The sequence below is a fragment of the Pristiophorus japonicus genome, chromosome 7 (assembly GCF_044704955.1).
Source record: "Pristiophorus japonicus isolate sPriJap1 chromosome 7, sPriJap1.hap1, whole genome shotgun sequence".
Lineage (NCBI taxonomy): Eukaryota > Metazoa > Chordata > Chondrichthyes > Pristiophoridae > Pristiophorus > Pristiophorus japonicus.
Window position 1 is genome coordinate 250,491,155 of NC_091983.1, and position 25,879 is coordinate 250,517,033.

At 53.7% G+C, this 25,879-nt stretch overlaps 1 protein-coding gene across 3 annotated transcripts in view; it reads left to right on the top strand.

Moving 5' to 3' along the window:
- The window catches only part of LOC139267496 (dynein axonemal heavy chain 6-like), a 729,921-nt gene that overhangs the window by 285,875 nt on the left and 418,167 nt on the right, over positions 1–25,879 (top strand). The gene's annotated exons all lie outside the window — the stretch shown is intronic.

Below are 25,879 nucleotides of genomic sequence, written 5' to 3' on the forward strand. Positions count from 1 at the left end.
ATCCTGATCCCACCCCTGACCCTGACCCTGACCCTGACCCTGACCCTGACTCTGACTCTGATCCTGATCCCATCCCTGACCCTGACCCTGACCCTGACTCTGTCTCTGACCCTGACCCTGACCCTGACCCTGTCTCTGACTCTGACTCTGACTCTGACCCTGACTCTGCTCTGATCCTGATCCTGGCTCTGACTCTGACCCTGACTCTGATCCTGACTCTGACTCTGATCCTGACTCTGACTCTGACCCTGATCCTGATCCTGATCCTGACTCTGGCTCTGATCCTGACCCTGACTCTGACTCTGACTCTGACCCTTATCCCATCCCTGACCCTGACCCTGATCCTGACTCTGACTCTGACCCTGCTCCTGACTCTGACACTGACTCTGACACTGACTCTGACCCTGACTCTGACTCTGACTCTGACTCTGATCCCATCCCTGACCCTGACCCTGACACTGACTCTGACTCTGACTCCGAAACTGACTCTGATCCCATCCCTGACCCTGACCCTGACCCTGACCCTGATCCTGACTCTGACCCTGATCCTGACTCTGACTCTGAATCTGACCCTGATCCTGACCCTGACCCTGACTCTGACTTTGACTCTGACCCTGATCCCATCCCTGACCCTGACCTTGACTCTGACTCTGATCCTGATCCCATCCCTGACCCTGATCCTGACCCTGATCCTGATCCTGACTCTGACTCTGACTCTGATCCCATCACTGACCCTGACCTTGACTCTGACTCTGATCCTGACCCTGACCCTGATCCTGACTCTGACTCTGACTCTGATCCTGATCCCATCCCTGACCATGACTCTGACTCTGACTCTGATCCTGATCCCATCCCTGACCCTGACCATGACTCTGACTCTGACTCTGACTCTGATCCTGATCCCATCTCTGACCCTGACCATGATTATGACTCTGATTCTGATCCCATCCCTGACCCTGACCTTGACTCTGACTCTGATCCTGATCCCATCCCTGACCCTGACTCTGACCCTGACCCTGATCCTGACTCTGACCCTGACTCTGACCCTGACCTTGACTCTGACCCTGACCCTGACCATGACTCTGACTCTGACTCTGACCCTGACCTTGACTCTGACTCTGATCCTGACCCAGACCCTGATCCTGACTCTGACTCTGACCCTGACCCTGACTCTGACCCTGACCCTCATCCTGACTCTGACTCTGATCCTGATCCCATCCCTGACCATGACTCTGACTCTGACTCTGATCCTGATCCCATCCTTGACTCTGACTCTGACCCTGACCCTGACCATGACTCTGACTCTGACTCTGACTCTGACCCTGACCCTGACCTTGACTCTGACTCTGATCCTGACCCTGACCCTGACCCTGACCCTGACTCTGATACTGACCCTGAATCTGACCCTAATCCTGACTCTGACTCTGACTCTGATCCTGATCCCATCCCTGATCCTGACCATGACTCTGACTCTAATCCTGACCTTGATTCTGACTCTGATCCTGACCCTGACCCTAACCCTGATCCTGACTCTGACTCTGACTCTGACTCTGATTCTGATCCCATCCCTGACCCTGACCATGACTCTGACCCTGACCCTGACCCTGACCTTGATCCTGACTCTGATCCTGACCCTAACCCTGATCCTGACCCTGACCCTAACCCTGACCCTGACTCTGACTCTGACCCTGACTCTGACTCTGACCCTGACTCTGATCCCATCCCTGACCCTGACCCTGACACTGACTCTGACTCTGACTCTGACCCTGACTCTGACTCTGACCCTGACTCTGATCCCATCCCTGACCCTGACCCTGACTCTGACTCTGACCCTGACTCTGACTCTGACCCTGACTCTGATCCCATCCCTGATCCTGACCCTGACCCTAACCCTGATCCTGACCCTAACGCTGACCCTGACTCTGACTCTGACCCTGACTCTGACTCTGACCCTGACTCTGATCCCATCCCTGACCCTGACCCTGACACTGACACTGACCCTGACCCTGACCCTGACCCTGACTCTGACTCTGACTCTGACTCTGACTCTGACTCTGACTCTGACTCTGACCCTGACTCTGATCCCATCCCTGACCCTGACCCTGACCCTGACCCTGATCCTGACTCTGACCCTGATCCTGACTCTGACTCTGAATCTGACCCTGATCCTGACCCTGACCCTGACTCTGACTTTGACTCTGACCCTGATCCCATCCCTGACCCTGACCTTGACTCTGACTCTGATCCTGATCCCATCCCTGACCCTGATCCTGACCCTGATTCTGATCCTGACTCTGACTCTGACTCTGATCCCATCACTGACCCTGACCTTGACTCTGACTCTGATCCTGACCCTGACCCTGATCCTGACTCTGACTCTGACTCTGACTCTGATCCTGATCCCATCCCTGACCATGACCATGACTCTGACTCTGACTCTGATCCTGATCCCATCCCTGACCCTGACCATGACTCTGACTCTGACTCTGACTCTGATCCTGATCCCATCTCTAACCCTGACCATGATTATGACTCTGATTCTGATCCCATCCCTGACCCTGACCTTGACTCTGACTCTGATCCTGATCCCATCCCTGATCCTGACTCTGACCCTGACCCTGACCTGACCTTGATCCTGACTCTGATCCTGACCCTGACCCTAACCCTGATCCTGACCCTGACCCTAACCCTGACCCTGACTCTGACTCTGACCCTGACTCTGACTCTGACCCTGACTCTGATCCCATCCCTGACCCTGACCCTGACACTGACTCTGACTCTGACTCTGACTCTGACTCTGACCCTGACTCTGATCCCATCCCTGACCCTGACCCTGACCCTGATCCTGACTCTGACCCTGATCCTGACTCTGACTCTGAATCTGACCCTGATCCTGACCCTGACCCGGACTCTGACTTTGACTCTGACCCTGATCCCATCCCTGACCCTGACCTTGACTCTGACTCTGATCCTGATCCCATCCCTGACCCTGATCCTGACCCTGATTCTGATCCTGACTCTGACTCTGACTCTGATCCCATCACTGACCCTGACCTTGACTCTGACTCTGATCCTGACCCTGACCCTGATCCTGACTCTGACTCTGACTCTGACTCTGATCCTGATCCCATCCCTGACCATGACCATGACTCTGACTCTGACTCTGATCCTGATCCCATCCCTGACCCTGACCATGACTCTGACTCTGACTCTGACTCTGATCCTGATCCCATCTCTAACCCTGACCATGATTATGACTCTGATTCTGATCCCATCCCTGACCCTGACCTTGACTCTGACTCTGATCCTAATCCCATCCCTGACCCTGACCCTGACTCTGACCCTGACCCTGATCCTGACTCTGACCCTGACCCTGACCCTGACCTTGACTCTGACTCTGACTCTGACTCTGACCCTGACCATGACTCTGACTCTGACTCTGACCCTGACCTTGACTCTGACTCTGATCCTGACCCAGACCCTGATCCTGACTCTGACTCTGACCCTGACCCTGACTCTGACCCTGACCCTCATCCTGACTCTGACCCTGACCCTGACCCTGACCTTGACTCTGACTCTGATCCTGACCCTGACCCTGACCCTGACTCTGATACTGACCCTGACCCTGACCCTAATCCTGACTCTGACTCTGACTCTGATCCTGATCCCATCCCTGATCCTGACCATGACTCTGACTCTAATCCTGACCTTGATCCTGACTCTGATCCTGACCCTGACCCTAACCCTGATCCTGACTCTGACTCTGACTCTGACTCTGATTCTGATCCCATCCCTGACCCTGACCATGACTCTGACCCTGACCCTGACCCTCACCTTGATCCTGACTCTGATCCTGACCCTGACCCTAACCCTGATCCTGACCCTGACTCTGACCCTGACTCTGATCCTGATCCTGACCCTGATCCTGACTCTGACTCTGATCCTGACCCAGACCCTGATCCTGACTCTGACTCTGACCCTGATCCCATCCCTGACCCTGACCATGACTCTGACTCTGACTCTGACTCTGACTCTGATCCTGATCCCATCCCTGACACTGACCCTGACCATGACTCTGACCCTGACCTTGACTCTGACTCTGACACTGACTCTGATCCTGACCCTGACCCTGATCCTGACTCTGACTCTGGTCATGATCCCATCCCTGACCTTGACTCTGACTCTGATCCTGCCCCTGACTCTGATCCTGATCCTGACCCTGACCCTGACCCTGATCCTGACTCTGACTCTGACTCTGATCCTGACCCTGACCCTGATCCTGACTCTGACTCTGGTCATGATCCCATCCCTGACCATGACTCTGACTCTGATCCTGACCCTGACTCTGATCCTGATCCTGACCCTGACCCTGACCCTGACCCTGATCCTGACTCTGACTCTGACTCTGATCCTGACCCTGATCCTGACTCTGACTCTGACTCTTATCCTGATCCCATCCCTGACCCTGACCATGACTCTGACTCTGACTCTGATCCTGATCCCATCCCTGACCCTGACCATGACTCTGACTCTGATCCTGATCCATCCCTGACCCTGACCATGACTCTGACTCTGACTCTGACTCTGACTCTGATCCTGATCCCATCTCTGCCCTGACCATGATTATGACTCTGATTCTGACTCTGATCCTGATCCCATCCCTGACCCTGACCATGACTCTGACTCTGATCCTGATCCCATCCCTCACCCTGACCCTGACTCTGAGTCTGATCCTGATCCTGACCCTGACCCTGATCCTGACTCGGACCCTGACCCTGATCCTGACTCTGACTCTGATCCTGAACCTGATCCTGACCCTGACCTTGACTCTGACTCTGATCCTGATCCCATCCCTGACCCTGAACCTGATCCTGACTCTGACTCTGATCCCATCACTGACCCTAACCTTGACTCTGACTCTGATCCTGATCCCATCCCTGACCCTGACCCTGATCCTGACTCTGACTCTGACCCTGATCCCATCCCTGACCCTGACCCTGATTCTGACTCTGACTCTGACTCTGATCCTGATCCCATCCCTGACACTGACCCTGACCATGACTCTGACTCTGACTCTGATCCTGATCCCATCCCTGACCCTGACCTTGACTCTGACTCTGACACTGACTCTGATCCTGACCCTGACCCTGATCCTGACTCTGACTCTGGTCATGATCCCATCCCTGACCATGACCCTGACTCTGATCCTGATCCTGACCCTGACCCTGACCCTGATCCTGACTCTGACTCTGACTCTGATCCTGACCCTGATCCTGACTCTGACTCTGACTCTGATCCTGATCCCATCCCTGACCCTGACCATGACTCTGACTCTGACTCTGATCCTGATCCCATCCCTGACCCTGACCATGACTCTGACTCTGACTCTGACTCTGATCCTGATCCCATCCCTGACCCTGACCATGACTCTGACTCTGACTCTGACTCTGACTCTGACTCTGATCCTGATCCCATCTCTGACCCTGACCATGATTATGACTCTGATTCTGACTCTGATCCTGATCCCATCCCTGACCCTGACCATGACTCTGACTCTGATCCTGATCCCATCCCTCACCCTGACCCTGACTCTGAGTCTGAAATTGATCCTGACCCTGACCCTGATCCTGACTCGGACCCTGACCCTGATCCTGACTCTGACTCTGATCCTGAACCTGATCCTGACCCTGACCTTGACTCTGACCTTGACTCTGACTCTGATCCTGATCCCATCCCTGTCTCTGACTCTGACTCTGACCCTGACCCTGCTCTGATCCTGACCCTGATCCTGGCTCTGACTCTGACCCTGGCCCTGCTCTGATCCTGACCCTGATCCTGGCTCTGACTCTGACCCTGACCCTGACTCTGATCCTGACCTTGACTCTGACCTGACTCTGACTCTGATCCTGATCCCATCCCTGTCTCTGACTCTGACTCTGATCCTGATCCCATCCCTCACCCTGACCCTGACTCTGAGTCTGATCCTGATCCCGACCCTGACCCTGATCCTGACTCGGACCCTGACCCTGATCCTGACTCTGACTCTGATCCTGAACCTGATCCTGACCCTGACCTTGACTCTGATCCTGAACCTGATCCTGACCCTGACCTTGACTCTGACTCTGACCCTGGCCCTGCTCTGATCCTGACCCTGATCCTGGCTCTGACTCTGACCCTGACCCTGACTCTGATCCTGACTCTGACTCTGACTCTGACTCTGACCCTGACTCTGACTCTGATCCTGATCCTGATCCTGACTCTGACTCTGACTCTGACCCTGACCCTGACCCTGACCCTGACCCTGACCCTGACTCTGACTCTGACCCTGACCCTGATCCTGACTCTGACTCTGACTCTGACTCTGATCCTGATCCCATCCCTGACCCTGACCTTGACTCTGACTCTGACTCTGATCCTGACTCTGACTCTGATCCTGACCCTGACCCTGACCCTGATCCTGACTCTGACTCTGATCCTGATCCCATCCCTGACCCTGACCATGACTCTGACTCTGACTCTGATCCTGACTCTGACTCTGATCCTGATCCTGATCCTGACTCTGACTCTGACTCTGACCCTGACTCTGACCCTGACCCTGACCCTGACTCTGACTCTGATCCTGACCCTGACCCTGACTCTGATCCTGACCCTGACCCTGACCCTGATCCTGACTCTGATCCTGACCTTGACCTTGACCCTGACCCTGACCCTGACCCTGATCCTGACTCTGACTCTGACTCTGATGCTGATCCCATCCCTGACCCTGACCATGACTCTGACTCTGACTCTGATCCTGATCCCATCTCTGACCCTGACCATGATTATGACTCTGATTCTGATCCCATCCCTGACCCTGACCATGACTCTGACTCTGATCCTGATCCCATCCCTGACCCTGACCATGACCCTGACGTTGACTCTGAGTCTGATCCTGATTCTGACCCTGACCCTGATCCTGACTCTGACCCTGACCCTGATCCTGACTCTGACTCTGACTCTGATCCTGATCCTGATCCTGACCCTGACCTTGACTCTGACCCTGACCTTGACTCTGATGCTGATCCTGATCCCACCCCTGACCCTGACCCTGACCCTGACCCTGACTCTGACTCTGATCCTGATCCCATCCCTGACCCTGACCCTGACCCTGACTCTGTCTCTGACCCTGACCCTGACCCTGACCCTGTCTCTGACTCTGACTCTGACCCTGACTCTGCTCTGATCCTGATCCTGGCTCTGACTCTGACCCTGACTCTGATCCTGACTCTGACTCTGATCCTGACTCTGACTCTGACTCTGACTCTGATCCTGATCCTGATCCTGACTCTGGCTCTGATCCTGACCCTGACTCTGACTCTGACTCTGACCCTTATCCCATCCCTGACCCTGACCCTGATCCTGACTCTGACTCTGACCCTGCTCCTGGCTCTGACACTGACTCTGACACTGACTCTGACCCTGACTCTGACTCTGACCCTGACTCTGATCCCATCCCTGACCCTGACTCTGACTCTGATCCTGATCCCATCCCTGATTATGACCATTACTCTGACTCTAATCTTGACCTTGATCCTGACTCTGATCCTGACCCTGACCCTAACCCTGATCCTGACTCTGACTCTGACTCTGACTCTGATTCTGATCCCATCCCTGACCCTGACCATGACTCTGACCCTGACCCTGACCCTGACCTTGATCCTGACTCTGATCCTGACCCTGACCCTAACCCTGATCCTGACCCTGACCCTAACCCTGACCCTGACTCTGACTCTGACCCTGACTCTGACTCTGACCCTGACTCTGATCCCATCCCTGACCCTGACCCTGACACTGACTCTGACTCTGACTCTGACCCTGACTCTGATCCCATCCCTGACCCTGACCCTGACCCTGACCCTGATCCTGACTCTGACCCTGATCCTGACTCTGACTCTGAATCTGACCCTGATCCTGACCCTGTCCCTGACTCTGACTTTGACTCTGACCCTGATCCCATCCCTGACCCTGACCTTGACTCTGACTCTGATCCTGATCCCATCCCTGACCCTGATCCTGACTCTGACTCTGAATCTGACCCTGATCCTGACCCTGACCCTGACTCTGAATTTGACTCTGACCCTGATCCCATCCCTGACCCTGACCTTGACTCTGACTCTGATCCTGATCCCATCCCTGACCCTGATCCTGACCCTGATTCTGATCCTGACTCTGACTCTGACTCTGATCCCATCACTGACCCTGACCTTGACTCTGACTCTGATCCTGACCCTGACCCTGATCCTGACTCTGACTCTGACTCTGACTCTGATCCTGATCCCATCCCTGACCATGACCATGACTCTGACTCTGACTCTGATCCTGATCCCATCCCTGACCCTGACCATGACTCTGACTCTGACTCTGACTCTGATCCTGATCCCATCTCTAACCCTGACCATGATTATGACTCTGATTCTGATCCCATCCCTGACCCTGACCTTGACTCTGACCTTTGATCCTGATCCCATCCCTGACCCTGACCCTGATCCTGACTCTGACCCTGACCCTGACCCTGATCTTGAATCAGACTCTGACTCTGACTCTGACCCTGACCTTGACTCTGACTCTGATCCTGACCCAGACCCTGATCCTGACTCTGACTCTGATCCTGATCCCATCCCTGACCATGACTCTGACTCTGATCCTGATCCCATCCTTGACTCTGACTCTGACCCTGACCCTGACCGTGACTCTGACTCTGACTCTGACTCTGACCCTGACCTTGACTCTGACTCTGATCCTGACCCAGACCCTGATCCTGACTCTGACTCTGACTCTGATCCTGACCCAGACCCTGATCCTGACTCTGACTCTGACCCTGACCCTGACTCTGACCCTGACCCTCATCCTGACTCTGACTCTGATCCTGATCCCATCCCTGACCATGACTCTGACTCTGATCCTGATCCCATCCTTGACTCTGACTCTGACCCTGACCCTGACCGTGACTCTGACTCTGACTCTGACCCTGACCTTGACTCTGACTCTGACTCTGATCCTGACCCAGACCCTGATCCTGACTCTGACTCTGACCCTGACCCTGACTCTGACCCTGACCCTCATCCTGACTCTGACTCTGATCCTGATCCCATCCCTGACCATGACTCTGACTCTGACTCTGACTCTGATCCTGATCCCATCCTTGACTCTGACTCTGACCCTGACCCTGACCATGACTCTGACTCTGACTCTAACTCTGACCCTGACCTTGACTCTGACTCTGATCCTGACCCTGACCCTGACCCTGACTCTGATACTGACCCTGACCCTAATCCTGACTCTGACTCTGACTCTGATCCTGATCCCATCCCTGATCCTGACCATGACTCTGACTCTAATCCTGACCTTGATCCTGACTCTGATCCTGACCCTGACCCTAACCCTGATCCTGACTCTGACTCTGACTCTGATTCTGATCCCATCCCTGACCCTGACCATGACTCTGACCCTGACCCTGACCCTGACCTTGATCCTGACTCTGATCCTGACCCTGACCCTAACCCTGATCCTGACCCTGACTCTGACCCTGACTCTGATCCTGATCCTGACCCTGATCCTGACTCTGTCTCTGATCCTGACCCAGACCCTGATCCTGACTCTGACTCTGACCCTGATCCCATCCCTGACCCTGACCATGACTCTGACTCTGACTCTGATCCTGACCCTGACCCTGATCCTGACTCTGACTCTGGTCATGATCCCATCCCTGACCATGACTCTGACTCTGATCCTGACCCTGACTCTGATCCTGATCCTGACCCTGACCCTGACCCTGATCCTGACTCTGACTCTGACTCTGATCCTGACCCTGACCCTGATCCTGACTCTGACTCTGGTCATGATCCCATCCCTGACCATGACTCTGACTCTGATCCTGACCCTGACTCTGATCCTGATCCTGACCCTGACCCTGACCCTGACCCTGATCCTGACTCTGACTCTGACTCTGATCCTGACCCTGATCCTGACTCTGACTCTGACTCTTATCCTGATCCCATCCCTGACCCTGACCATGACTCTGACTCTGACTCTGATCCTGATCCCATCCCTGACCCTGACCATGACTCTGACTCTGATCCTGATCCATCCCTGACCCTGACCATGACTCTGACTCTGACTCTGACTCTGACTCTGATCCTGATCCCATCTCTGCCCTGACCATGATTATGACTCTGATTCTGACTCTGATCCTGATCCCATCCCTGACCCTGACCATGACTCTGACTCTGATCCTGATCCCATCCCTCACCCTGACCCTGACTCTGAGTCTGATCCTGATCCTGACCCTGACCCTGATCCTGACTCGGACCCTGACCCTGATCCTGACTCTGACTCTGATCCTGAACCTGATCCTGACCCTGACCTTGACTCTGACTCTGATCCTGATCCCATCCCTGACCCTGAACCTGATCCTGACTCTGACTCTGATCCCATCACTGACCCTAACCTTGACTCTGACTCTGATCCTGATCCCATCCCTGACCCTGACCCTGATCCTGACTCTGACTCTGACCCTGATCCCATCCCTGACCCTGACCCTGATTCTGACTCTGACTCTGACTCTGATCCTGATCCCATCCCTGACACTGACCCTGACCATGACTCTGACTCTGACTCTGATCCTGATCCCATCCCTGACCCTGACCTTGACTCTGACTCTGACACTGACTCTGATCCTGACCCTGACCCTGATCCTGACTCTGACTCTGGTCATGATCCCATCCCTGACCATGACCCTGACTCTGATCCTGATCCTGACCCTGACCCTGACCCTGATCCTGACTCTGACTCTGACTCTGATCCTGACCCTGATCCTGACTCTGACTCTGACTCTGATCCTGATCCCATCCCTGACCCTGACCATGACTCTGACTCTGACTCTGATCCTGATCCCATCCCTGACCCTGACCATGACTCTGACTCTGACTCTGACTCTGATCCTGATCCCATCCCTGACCCTGACCATGACTCTGACTCTGACTCTGACTCTGACTCTGACTCTGATCCTGATCCCATCTCTGACCCTGACCATGATTATGACTCTGATTCTGACTCTGATCCTGATCCCATCCCTGACCCTGACCATGACTCTGACTCTGATCCTGATCCCATCCCTCACCCTGACCCTGACTCTGAGTCTGAAATTGATCCTGACCCTGACCCTGATCCTGACTCGGACCCTGACCCTGATCCTGACTCTGACTCTGATCCTGAACCTGATCCTGACCCTGACCTTGACTCTGACCTTGACTCTGACTCTGATCCTGATCCCATCCCTGTCTCTGACTCTGACTCTGACCCTGACCCTGCTCTGATCCTGACCCTGATCCTGGCTCTGACTCTGACCCTGGCCCTGCTCTGATCCTGACCCTGATCCTGGCTCTGACTCTGACCCTGACCCTGACTCTGATCCTGACCTTGACTCTGACCTGACTCTGACTCTGATCCTGATCCCATCCCTGTCTCTGACTCTGACTCTGATCCTGATCCCATCCCTCACCCTGACCCTGACTCTGAGTCTGATCCTGATCCCGACCCTGACCCTGATCCTGACTCGGACCCTGACCCTGATCCTGACTCTGACTCTGATCCTGAACCTGATCCTGACCCTGACCTTGACTCTGATCCTGAACCTGATCCTGACCCTGACCTTGACTCTGACTCTGACCCTGGCCCTGCTCTGATCCTGACCCTGATCCTGGCTCTGACTCTGACCCTGACCCTGACTCTGATCCTGACTCTGACTCTGACTCTGACTCTGACCCTGACTCTGACTCTGATCCTGATCCTGATCCTGACTCTGACTCTGACTCTGACCCTGACCCTGACCCTGACCCTGACCCTGACCCTGACTCTGACTCTGACCCTGACCCTGATCCTGACTCTGACTCTGACTCTGACTCTGATCCTGATCCCATCCCTGACCCTGACCTTGACTCTGACTCTGACTCTGATCCTGACTCTGACTCTGATCCTGACCCTGACCCTGACCCTGATCCTGACTCTGACTCTGATCCTGATCCCATCCCTGACCCTGACCATGACTCTGACTCTGACTCTGATCCTGACTCTGACTCTGATCCTGATCCTGATCCTGACTCTGACTCTGACTCTGACCCTGACTCTGACCCTGACCCTGACCCTGACTCTGACTCTGATCCTGACCCTGACCCTGACTCTGATCCTGACCCTGACCCTGACCCTGATCCTGACTCTGATCCTGACCTTGACCTTGACCCTGACCCTGACCCTGACCCTGATCCTGACTCTGACTCTGACTCTGATGCTGATCCCATCCCTGACCCTGACCATGACTCTGACTCTGACTCTGATCCTGATCCCATCTCTGACCCTGACCATGATTATGACTCTGATTCTGATCCCATCCCTGACCCTGACCATGACTCTGACTCTGATCCTGATCCCATCCCTGACCCTGACCATGACCCTGACGTTGACTCTGAGTCTGATCCTGATTCTGACCCTGACCCTGATCCTGACTCTGACCCTGACCCTGATCCTGACTCTGACTCTGACTCTGATCCTGATCCTGATCCTGACCCTGACCTTGACTCTGACCCTGACCTTGACTCTGATGCTGATCCTGATCCCACCCCTGACCCTGACCCTGACCCTGACCCTGACTCTGACTCTGATCCTGATCCCATCCCTGACCCTGACCCTGACCCTGACTCTGTCTCTGACCCTGACCCTGACCCTGACCCTGTCTCTGACTCTGACTCTGACCCTGACTCTGCTCTGATCCTGATCCTGGCTCTGACTCTGACCCTGACTCTGATCCTGACTCTGACTCTGATCCTGACTCTGACTCTGACTCTGACTCTGATCCTGATCCTGATCCTGACTCTGGCTCTGATCCTGACCCTGACTCTGACTCTGACTCTGACCCTTATCCCATCCCTGACCCTGACCCTGATCCTGACTCTGACTCTGACCCTGCTCCTGGCTCTGACACTGACTCTGACACTGACTCTGACCCTGACTCTGACTCTGACCCTGACTCTGATCCCATCCCTGACCCTGACTCTGACTCTGATCCTGATCCCATCCCTGATTATGACCATTACTCTGACTCTAATCTTGACCTTGATCCTGACTCTGATCCTGACCCTGACCCTAACCCTGATCCTGACTCTGACTCTGACTCTGACTCTGATTCTGATCCCATCCCTGACCCTGACCATGACTCTGACCCTGACCCTGACCCTGACCTTGATCCTGACTCTGATCCTGACCCTGACCCTAACCCTGATCCTGACCCTGACCCTAACCCTGACCCTGACTCTGACTCTGACCCTGACTCTGACTCTGACCCTGACTCTGATCCCATCCCTGACCCTGACCCTGACACTGACTCTGACTCTGACTCTGACCCTGACTCTGATCCCATCCCTGACCCTGACCCTGACCCTGACCCTGATCCTGACTCTGACCCTGATCCTGACTCTGACTCTGAATCTGACCCTGATCCTGACCCTGTCCCTGACTCTGACTTTGACTCTGACCCTGATCCCATCCCTGACCCTGACCTTGACTCTGACTCTGATCCTGATCCCATCCCTGACCCTGATCCTGACTCTGACTCTGAATCTGACCCTGATCCTGACCCTGACCCTGACTCTGAATTTGACTCTGACCCTGATCCCATCCCTGACCCTGACCTTGACTCTGACTCTGATCCTGATCCCATCCCTGACCCTGATCCTGACCCTGATTCTGATCCTGACTCTGACTCTGACTCTGATCCCATCACTGACCCTGACCTTGACTCTGACTCTGATCCTGACCCTGACCCTGATCCTGACTCTGACTCTGACTCTGACTCTGATCCTGATCCCATCCCTGACCATGACCATGACTCTGACTCTGACTCTGATCCTGATCCCATCCCTGACCCTGACCATGACTCTGACTCTGACTCTGACTCTGATCCTGATCCCATCTCTAACCCTGACCATGATTATGACTCTGATTCTGATCCCATCCCTGACCCTGACCTTGACTCTGACCTTTGATCCTGATCCCATCCCTGACCCTGACCCTGATCCTGACTCTGACCCTGACCCTGACCCTGATCTTGAATCAGACTCTGACTCTGACTCTGACCCTGACCTTGACTCTGACTCTGATCCTGACCCAGACCCTGATCCTGACTCTGACTCTGATCCTGATCCCATCCCTGACCATGACTCTGACTCTGATCCTGATCCCATCCTTGACTCTGACTCTGACCCTGACCCTGACCGTGACTCTGACTCTGACTCTGACTCTGACCCTGACCTTGACTCTGACTCTGATCCTGACCCAGACCCTGATCCTGACTCTGACTCTGACTCTGATCCTGACCCAGACCCTGATCCTGACTCTGACTCTGACCCTGACCCTGACTCTGACCCTGACCCTCATCCTGACTCTGACTCTGATCCTGATCCCATCCCTGACCATGACTCTGACTCTGATCCTGATCCCATCCTTGACTCTGACTCTGACCCTGACCCTGACCGTGACTCTGACTCTGACTCTGACCCTGACCTTGACTCTGACTCTGACTCTGATCCTGACCCAGACCCTGATCCTGACTCTGACTCTGACCCTGACCCTGACTCTGACCCTGACCCTCATCCTGACTCTGACTCTGATCCTGATCCCATCCCTGACCATGACTCTGACTCTGACTCTGACTCTGATCCTGATCCCATCCTTGACTCTGACTCTGACCCTGACCCTGACCATGACTCTGACTCTGACTCTAACTCTGACCCTGACCTTGACTCTGACTCTGATCCTGACCCTGACCCTGACCCTGACTCTGATACTGACCCTGACCCTAATCCTGACTCTGACTCTGACTCTGATCCTGATCCCATCCCTGATCCTGACCATGACTCTGACTCTAATCCTGACCTTGATCCTGACTCTGATCCTGACCCTGACCCTAACCCTGATCCTGACTCTGACTCTGACTCTGATTCTGATCCCATCCCTGACCCTGACCATGACTCTGACCCTGACCCTGACCCTGACCTTGATCCTGACTCTGATCCTGACCCTGACCCTAACCCTGATCCTGACCCTGACTCTGACCCTGACTCTGATCCTGATCCTGACCCTGATCCTGACTCTGTCTCTGATCCTGACCCAGACCCTGATCCTGACTCTGACTCTGACCCTGATCCCATCCCTGACCCTGACCATGACTCTGACTCTGACTCTGATCCTGACCCTGACCCTGATCCTGACTCTGACTCTGGTCATGATCCCATCCCTGACCATGACTCTGACTCTGATCCTGACCCTGACTCTGATCCTGATCCTGACCCTGACCCTGACCCTGATCCTGACTCTGACTCTGACTCTGATCCTGACCCTGACCCTGATCCTGACTCTGACTCTGGTCATGATCCCATCCCTGACCATGACTCTGACTCTGATCCTGACCCTGACTCTGATCCTGATCCTGACCCTGACCCTGACCCTGACCCTGACCCTGATCCTGACTCTGACTCTGACTCTGATCCTGACCCTGATCCTGACTCTGACTCTGACTCTGACTCTGACTCAGACTCTGATCCTGATCCCATCCCTGACCCTGACCATGACTCTGACTCTGACTCTGATCCTGATCCCATCCCTGACCCTGACCCTGACCCTGACTCTGACTCTGACTCTGACTCTGATCCTGATCCCATCCCTGACCCTGACCATGACTCTGACTCTGACTCTGACTCTGATCCTGATCCCATCTCTGACCCTGACCATGATTATGACTCTGATTCTGACTCTGATCCTGATCCCATCCCTGACCCTGACCATGACTCTGACTCTGATCCTGATCCCATCCCTCACCCTGACCCTGACTCTGAGTCTGATCCTGATCCTGACCCTGACCCTGATCCTGACTCGGACCCTGACCCTGATCCTGACTCTGACTCTGATCCTGAACCTGATCCTGACCCTGACCTTGACTCTGACCTGACTCTGACTCTGATCCTGATCCCATCCCTGTCTCTGACTCTGACTCTGACCCTGACCCTGCTCTGATCCTGACCCTGATCCTGGCTCTGACTCTGACCCTGGCCCTGCTCTGATCCTGACCCTGATCCTGGCTCTGGCTCTGACTCTGACCCTGACCCTGACTCTGACCCTGACTCTGACTCTGATCCTGATCCTGACCCTTTTCCCTTCCCTGACCCTGACCCTGACTCTGACCCTGACCCTGACACTGCTCTGATCCTGACCCTGATCCTGGCTCTGACTCTGACCCTGACTCTGACTCTGACCCTGACTCTGATCCTGACTCTGACCCTGACTCTGACTCTGACCCTGATCCCATCCCTGACCCTGACCTTGACTCTGACCCTGACCCTGACTCTGACCCTGACCCTGACCCTGACCCTGACCCTGATCCTGATCCTGATCCTGACTCTGACATTGACTCTGATTCTGATCCTGACTCTGACCCTGACCCTGACCCTGACCCTGACCCTGATCCTGACTCTGACTCTGACCCTGACCCTGACACTGACCCTGACTCTGACTCTGACTCTGACCCTGACTCTGACTCTGACTCTGACCCTGACACTGACCCTGACTCTGACTCTGACCCTGACCCTGACCCTGACCCTGACACTGACCCTGACCCTGACCCTGACCCTGACCCTGACTCTGACTCTGACTCTGACCCTGATCCCATCCCTGACCCTGATCCTGACTCTGACCCTGACTCTGATCCTGACTCTGACCCTGACCCTGACTCTGACTCTGACCCTGACCCTGACTCTGACTCTGAGTCTGACCCTGACCCTGACTCTGACTCTGACTCTGACCCTGACCCTGACCCTGACCCTGACTCTGACTCTGACTCTGACCCTGATCCCGTCCCTGACCCTGATCCTGACTCTGAGCCTGACTCTGACTCTGACCCTGATCCTGACTCTGGCTCTGACCCTGACCCTGACCCTGACCCTGACCCTGACTCTGACTCTGACTCTGATCCTGACTCTGACCCTGACCCTGACCCTGACCCTGACTCTGACTCTGACTCTGATCCTGACTCTGACTCTGACCCTGACCCTGACCCCGACTCTGACTCTGACTCTGACCCTGATCCCGTCCCTGACCCTGATCCTGACTCTGAGCCTGACTCTGACTCTGACCCTGATCCTGACTCTGACTCTGACCCTGACCCTGACCCTGACTCTGACTCTGATCCTGACTCTGACTCTGATCCTGATCCTGATCCTGACCCTGACTCTGACTCTGATCCCATCCCTGACCCTGATCCTGACTCTGAGTCTGATCCTGACCTTGACCCTGACTCTGACTCTGACCCTGATCCCATCCCTGACCCTGATCCTGACTCTGACTCTGATCCTGATCCTGACCCTGACTCTGACTCTGATCCTGATCCTGACCCTGACTCTGACTCTGACTCTGACCCTGATCCCATCCCTGACCCTGACCCTGACTCTGATCCTGATCCTGATCCTGATCCTGACTCTGATCCTGACCCTGATCCTGACCCTGACCCTGACTCTGACTTTGACTCTGACCCTGATCCCATCCCTGACCCTGTCCTTGACTCTGACTCTGACCCTGATCCCATCCCTGACCCTGACCCTGACTCTGACTCTGATCCTGATCCCATCCCTGACCCTGACCCTGACTCTGACTCTGATCCTGATCCCATCCCTGACCCTGACCCTGACCTTGACTCTGACTCTGATCCTGATCTCATCCCTGACCCTGACCCTGACTCTGACTCTGACTCTGACTATGATCCTGATCCCATCCCTGACCCTGACCTTGATTCTGACTCTGACTCTGATCCTGATCCCATCCCTGACCCTGACCATGACTCTGACTCTGACTCTGACTCTGACTCTGACTCTGACCCTGATCCTGACCCTGACCCTGACCTTGACTCTGATTCTGACCCAGACCCTGACCCTGATTCTGACTCTGACTCTGACTCTGATCCTGACCCTGACTCTGACCCTGATCCTGACTCTGACTCTGACTCTGATCCCATCCCTGACCCTGACCCTGACCCTGACTCTGACTCTGACTCTGACTCTGATCCCATCCCTGACCCTGACCCTGACCATGACTCTGATCCTGATCCCATCCCTGACCCTGACCATGACTCTGACCCTGATCCTGACTCTGACTTTGACCCTGACTCTGACTCTGACTCTGACTCTGAGTCTGACTCTGATCCTGACTCTGACTCTGACTCTGACTCTGACTCTGACCCTGATCCCATCCCTGACCCTGACCTTGACTCTGACTCTGACTCTGACCCTGACCCTGACCCTGACCCTGACTCTGACTCTGACTCTGACTCTGACCCTGATCCCATCCCTGACCCTGACCTTGACTCTGACTCTGACTCTGACCCTGATCCTGACTCTGACTCTGACTCTGACCCTGACCCTGACCCTGACTGTCTCTGAATCTGACTCTGACGCTGACCCTGACCCTGACCCTGCTCTGATCCTGACCCTGATCCTGGCTCTGACTCTGACCCTGACTCTGACCCTGACTCTGACCCTGATCCCATCCCTGACCCTGACCCTGATCCTGACCCTGACCCTGATCCTGACTCTGACTCTGACCCTGACCCTGACCCTGACCCTGCTCTGATCCTGACCCTGATCCTGGCTCTGACTCTGACCCTGACTCTGACTCTGACCCTAATCCCGACCCTAATCCTGACCCTGACCCTGACTCTGACCCTGACTCTGAACCTGATCCTGACCCTGACTCTGACTCTGATCCTGATCCTCACCCTGATCCCATCCCTGACCCTGATGCTAACTCTGACTCTGACTCTGATCCTGATCCTGACCCTGACTCTCTGATCCTGATCCTGACCCTGATCCTGACCCTGACTCTGACCCTGATCCCATCCCTGACCCTGATGCTGACTCTGACTCTGACTCTGATCCTGATCCTGACCCTGACTCTGACTCTGACTCTGATCCTGATCCTGACCCTGATCCTGACCCTGACCCTGACTCTGACTCTGATCCTGATCCCATCCCTGACCCTGACCTTGACTCTGACTCTGATCCTGATCCCATCCCTGACCCTGATCCTGACCCTGAGCATGATCCTGATCCTGATCCTGACCCTGACTCTGACTCTGACTCTGACCCTGATCCCATCACTGACCCTGACCTTGACTCTGACTCTGATCCTGATCCCATCCCTGACCCTGACCCTGACCCTGACCCTGACCCTGACCCTGACTCTGACTCTGATCCTGATCCCATCCCATCCCTGACCCTGACCCTGACCCTGACTCTGACTCTGACTATGATCCTGATCCCATCCCTGACCCTGACCTTGACTCTGACTCTGACTCTGACTCTGATCCTGATCCCATCCCTGACCCTGACCATGACTCTGACTCTGACCCTGATCCTGACCTTGACTCTGACTCTGATCCTGACTCTGACTCTGACCCTGATCCTGACTCTGACCCTGATCCTGACTCTGACTCTGACTCTGATCCTGATCCCATCCCTGACCCTGACCCTGACCTTGACTCTGACTCTGATCCTGATATCATCCCTGACCCTGACCCTGACTCTGACTCTGACTATGATCCTGATCCCATCCCTGATCCTGACCTTGACTCTGACTCTGACTCTGATCCTGATCCCATCCCTGACCCTGACCATGACTCTGACTCTGACTCTGACTCTGACTCTGACCCTGATCCTGACCTTGACTCTGACTCTGATCCTGACTCTGACTCTGACCCTGATCCTGATCCTGACTCTGACTCTGATCCTGATCCCATCCCTGACCCTGACCATGACTCTGACTCTGACTCTGATCCTGATTTCATCCCTGACCCTGACCATGACTCTGACTCTGACTCTGATCCTGATCCCATCCCTCACCCTGACTCTGATCCTGACTCTGACCCTGATCCTGACTCTGACCCTGACTCTGATCCTGATCCTGACTCTGATCCTGATCCCATCCCTCATCCTGACTCTGACCCTGACTCTGATCCTGATCCTGACCCTGATCCTGATCCTGACCCTGACCCTGATCCTGATCCTGACCCTGACCCTGACTCTGACTCTGATCCTGATCCCATCCCTGACCCTGACCCTGACCTTGACTCTGACCCTGACCCTGACCCTGACCCTGACCCTGACTCTGACTCTGACCCTGACCATGACTCTGACCCTGATCCTGACCCTGATCCTGACCCTGACCCTGACTCTGACTGTGACCCTGATCCTGATCCTGACTCTGACCCTGACTCTGATTCTGATTCTGACTCTGACTCTGACTCTGACCCTGACTCTGACTCTGATCCTGATCCCATCTCTGACCCTGACCCTGACCCTGATCCTGATCCTGACTCTGACTCTGACTCTGATCCTGATCCTGATACTGATCCTGTCCCTGACCCTGACCCTGACCCTGACTCTGACTCTGACTCTGACTCTGACTTTGATCCTGATCCTGATCCTGATCCTGATCCTGTCCCTGACCCTGACCCTGACCCTGACTCTGACTCTGACTCTGACTCTGACTCTGATCCTGATCCTGATCCTGATCCTGTCCCTGACCCTGACCCTGACCCTGACCCTGACCCTGACTCTGACTCTGACTCTGACTCTGACTCTGACTCTGACTCTGACCCTGGTCATGGCTCTGGCTCTAACCCTGATGCTGGCCCTGATCCTGACACTGGTCCTGTCCCCAGCTCTGACCATGACCCTGATCCTGGCCCTGACCGTTACCCTGGCCCCATCTCTAACTGTGACCCTGATCCTGGCTTTGACCCTGACCTTGACCCTGGTATTACCTTGACCATTACTCTGGCCCCTGATTAACTCTGGCCCCGGCGTTGGCATTACCTTGACCATTACCCTTGCCCCGACTCTGATCCTAATCCTGTTCCTGACCCTGACTCTGGCCCTGATCTTGGTCATGACTCTGGCCCTGTCCTGACATTGACCACGACCCTGGCCCTTGACCATGACCCTGGCCTCTGACATAGAAACATAGAAACATAGAAAATAGGTGCAGGAGTAAGCCATCCGGCCCTTCGAGACTGCGCCACCATTCAATAAGATCATGGCTGATCATTCCCTCAGTACCCCTTTCCTGCTTTCTCTCCATACCCCTTGGTCCCTTTAACCGTAAGAGCCATATCTAACTCCCTCTTGAATATATCCAATGAACTGGCATCAACAACTCTCTGCAGCAGGGAATTCCACAGGTTAACAACTCTCTGAGTGAAGAAGTTTCTCCTCATCTCAGTCCTAAATGGCCTACCTCTTATCCTAAGCTTATATCCCCTGGTTCTGGACATCCCCAGCATCGGGAACATTCTTCCTGCATCTAACCTGTCCAGTCCCGTCAGAATCTTATATGTTTCTATGAGATCCCCTCTCATCATAATAAACTCCAGTGAATAAAGGCCCAGTTGATCCAGTCTCTCCTCATATGTCAGTCCCGCCATCCCGGGAATCAGTCTGGTGAACCTTCGCTGCACTCCCTCAATAGCAAGAATGTCCTTCCTCAGATTAGGAGACCAAAACTGCACACAATATTCAAGGTGTGGTCTCACCAAGGCCCTGTACAACTGCAGTAAGACCTCCCTGCTCCTATACTCAAATCCCCTAGCTATGAAGACCAACATACCATTTGCCTTCTTCACCGCTGCTGTACCTGCATGCCAACTTTCAATGACTGATGAACCATGACACCCAGGTCTCATTGCACCTCCCCTTTTCCTAAACTGCCACCATTCAGATAACATTCTGCCTTTGTGTTTTTGCCACCAAAGTGGATAACCTCACATTTATCCACATTATACTGCATCTGCCATGCATTTGCCCACTCATCTAACCTGTCCAAGTCACCCTGCAGCCTCTTAGCGTCCTCCTCACAACTCACACCGCCACCCAGTTTAGTGTCATCTGCAAACTTGGAGATATTATACTCAATTCCTTCATCCAAATCATTAATGTATATTGTAAAGAGCTGGGGTCCCAGCACTGAGCCCTGCGGCACTCCATTCTGCAAAGGACCCGTTTATCCCGACTCTCTGCTTCCTGTCTGCCATCGAGTTCTCTATCCACGTCAGTACATTACCCCCAATACCATGTGCTTTGATTTTGCACACCAATCTCTTGTGCGGGACCTTGTCAAAAGCCTTTTGAAAGTCCAAATACACCACATCCACTGGTTCTCCCTTGTCCACTCTGCTAGTTCAAAAAATTCTAGAAGATTCGTCAAGCATGATTTCCCCTTCATAAATCCATGCTGACTTGGACCGATCCTGTTCATGGCTTTCCAAATGCGCTGCTATTTCATCCTTAATGATTGATTCCAACATTTTCCCCACTACTGATGTCAGGCTAACTGGTCTACAATTTTTCTCTCTCCCTCCCTTTTTAAAAAGTGGTGTTACATTAGCTACCCTCCAGTCCATAGGAACTGATCCAGAGTCTATGAGTGTTGGAAAATGATCACCAATGCATCCACAATTTCTAGGACCACTTATTTAAATACTCTGGGATGCAGACTATCAGGCTGGGGATTTATCGGCCTTCAATCCCATCAATTTCCCTAACACAATTCCCCGCCTAATAAGGATATCCTTCAGTTCCTCCTTCTCGCTAGACCCACTGTCCCCTCGTATTTCCGGAAGGTTATTTGTGTCTTCCTTCGTGAAAACAGAATCGAAATATTTGTTCAATTGGTCTGCCATTTCTTTGTTCCCCGTTATAAGTTCACCTGAATCCGACTGCAAGGGACCTACGTTTGTCTTCATTAATCTTTTTCTTTTCATATTTATAGAAGCTTTTGCAGTCAGTTTCTATGTACCCTGCAAGCTCCCTGACTACAGGCTAGAACCTCCACTTTTGCACTTATCGCCCAAAAATGGGCGTTATTTCTGGCGTGGGCATTAAAAAAGGGTTTTCAGATCACCCGCTTCTCGTCCATTCTGAAAACACCTCGTTTACATTTTTGAAAAAGGGCGTGACCGCGAGCGATATCAAATGGGCGGTAGCGTTAAATTTTTTTAATCTTCTGCTGTTAAGTGTAGCCGTCCTTAGCAACGGCATGACAACGCTCGATTCCCGCAATTCAGGAGGTCAAGGGTCATCATGACATGCGCAGAAGAGGAGACAGAGAAAGCGTGTGTGGCTGTGGTGTGTTCTTGTCTGGCTGTTGTGGGAGGAACGACTGAGATTCACCAGTAGCAAAAAACCGACTAAGCACCAAGAACATAGTTGGCACCGAGTTTTTTCCATCAAATAAGATCTAACATGGAAGGGATGGAGGAGGCCCTGGAGACCCCCATTGCCAACCACACATGGGAGCCACCAGCAACATCTTGCTTCTGGCTCGGAGCACGTTCCCATCTCGGGACCATTCTCTCCCGTATCCGTCCAAGCAGCACTTCAGCCATCAACCCCCCCACACCCCCCCCAATGAAACATCGCCTGAGAACCTCCTCGGCCAGGCGGTTTGGAGTCAGGAGGGGAAGGGGTAGAGGCGGAGAGGAGAAGCGGAGGGGTGGGGGAGGTGGGGGCGGAGGGTTGGTTTGTACAAAAATACTGATGATTTCAGACTAATGTTTGGTTTAAATGTTTTTTATTTAACAAAACCTTGTAGCACATTGGCTCAGATAGCTGCACCATTACACACTGGTGATTCCTTAACATCCAAAGGTATAATCACACTTAACTTCAATCAACTTAAACTTTAACTGTCACCAAGGTGATGTCCTCAGCAGTGTGTCAGCCTTGTAAATAACACCAACGTTCTTTCAGGCAAAGCGATCATTGATGAGCTCCTGACATAAGGCTCTTGCAGCTATCATGCCACCCTGGGCCCTTTCATGTGGTCTACAGGAGGGCGGGGGCATGGCTTCAGCGTCAGCCTGATTTTATGGGCTGATGTCAGCGTCCGACTCCTCGTCCTCCTCTTCCTCTCTCTGGTGAGATGGACTGTCAGACTCATCAGGCAATTCGTGTCGCCTCCTGATAGCCAAGTTGTGCAGCATGGAGCACACCACCACGAATTGAGCTACCTGCTCAGGGTGGTATTGGAGCTCGCCTCCTGAGTGGTCCAAGCATCTAAAGTGCTGCTTCAGCACTCCAATGGTTTTCTCCACGATATTTCGAGTTGCTCTGTGGCTCTCGTTGTATCGCCTCTCGGCCTCGGTGTGGGTGTCACGCAGGGGGGTCATCAGCCAGGTGGTGAGGCCATATCCTTTGTCACCAAGCATCCACCATCGACCTTGTGGCTGATTGTTAAACAAGTCAGATACAGTGCTCTCACACAGGATGTGAGCATCATGGATGCTGCCTGGAAATTGAGCATTCACTGCCAGTATACTTTGCTGGTGGTCCACAACCAGTTGGACATTCAGGGATTGCAATCCCTTGTGGTTCCTGAAAACCTCAGCATCCCGAAAAGGTGCCCGCATCGCGATTTGCGTACAGTCTATTGCTCCCTGCACCTTGGGGTAGTTTGCAATTCTGGAGAATCCTAGAGCCCTCTCACTCTGTGCCTCCCTGGTCATAGGGAAGCTGATCAAGACCCTCCTGCGTGTGTGCAGGGCTTCAGTGACCTGTCTAATGCAGCGATGTGTGGCATGCTGGGAAAGTCCGCAAATGTCGCCAGCTGTGAAAAGAACCCGAGGCATAGAACGACAGTGCCGCGGTGACTTTGACCTCGACGGACAGTGCAGTACTGATGGTGCTGGCAAGCTGTAGATCTTCCCTTATGAGCTGGCATACCTCAGTGATAACCTCTTTGTGGAAGCGCAGTCTCTGAAGGCAGGTGGTGTCGGGCAAGTCGAGGTAAGAATGCTTCTCCGTGTACATGCGGGGGGTGTACCGTCTGGTCCTCCTCATCTGTCTGTCACGTCTTACATTGGGCACATAATGCAGTGGATCGTACCTTCGGCGATCTCGAGTCTGCTGCATGTATTTGGTCACCCAGAGAGGGTGAGGCAGGACAGGCCCCATTGCAGTAGCTCTGTGTTTTCCACCGATTGCTCACAAACAAGGAATGTCCCGACGAACACACCTCTCCAATTCCAATCGGTCACAGTGTGGTCAAGATGTTTTTAGAGATGTTCACATCAACTCCAACGACCTGCAGAGTACATCTGACCTCCGCCGAGGTTGAAGCACAGCGGCCTTTTAAAGGACACGACATGTGATCTAGAACATGGCGTCCATAGCGCTGTGATTCCTTCCGGTTAGTTCCACTTTTTGTGGGCGTTTTTTTGGGCGAGCGATATTGTGGCCGATGTGTTGGTGGTGGTGAAATTGACACTGGGCGATCTCCATGGCCGCTAGTTTGGGTAAATATGCTCTTTATGACAAAAAACAGTGGGCGGGCGTTAATATTGAATCTCGCCGTTAATTCCATGCAGAAAGTAACGCTGGGCGATATTATGGGCGTTGAATTCGCCCATTCTGCTGATTCCGCCCCAAACAAGAGGGCGGGCGGGAATATTTTTTCTCAGCATTAAGTACATGGGGAAAGTAACGTTTGGCGATAAGTTTCAAAAAAATGACCGTCAGTTTCCATTTCGTGCCAAAATGGGTGATATATGGACGTTATACGTCATTTCAACGGTAAAAAGGGCGTTAAGTGGGCGTTAAGCATGCAAAAAAAGTGGAGGTTCTGGCCCATAGTCTCTAGCCATGACCCTGGCCCCTGACAGACCCTGGCCTGACATTGACCATGACCCTGGCCCTTGACCATGATCTTGGTCCCTGACCACGTCCTGACCATGACCCTGGCCCCTGACCAT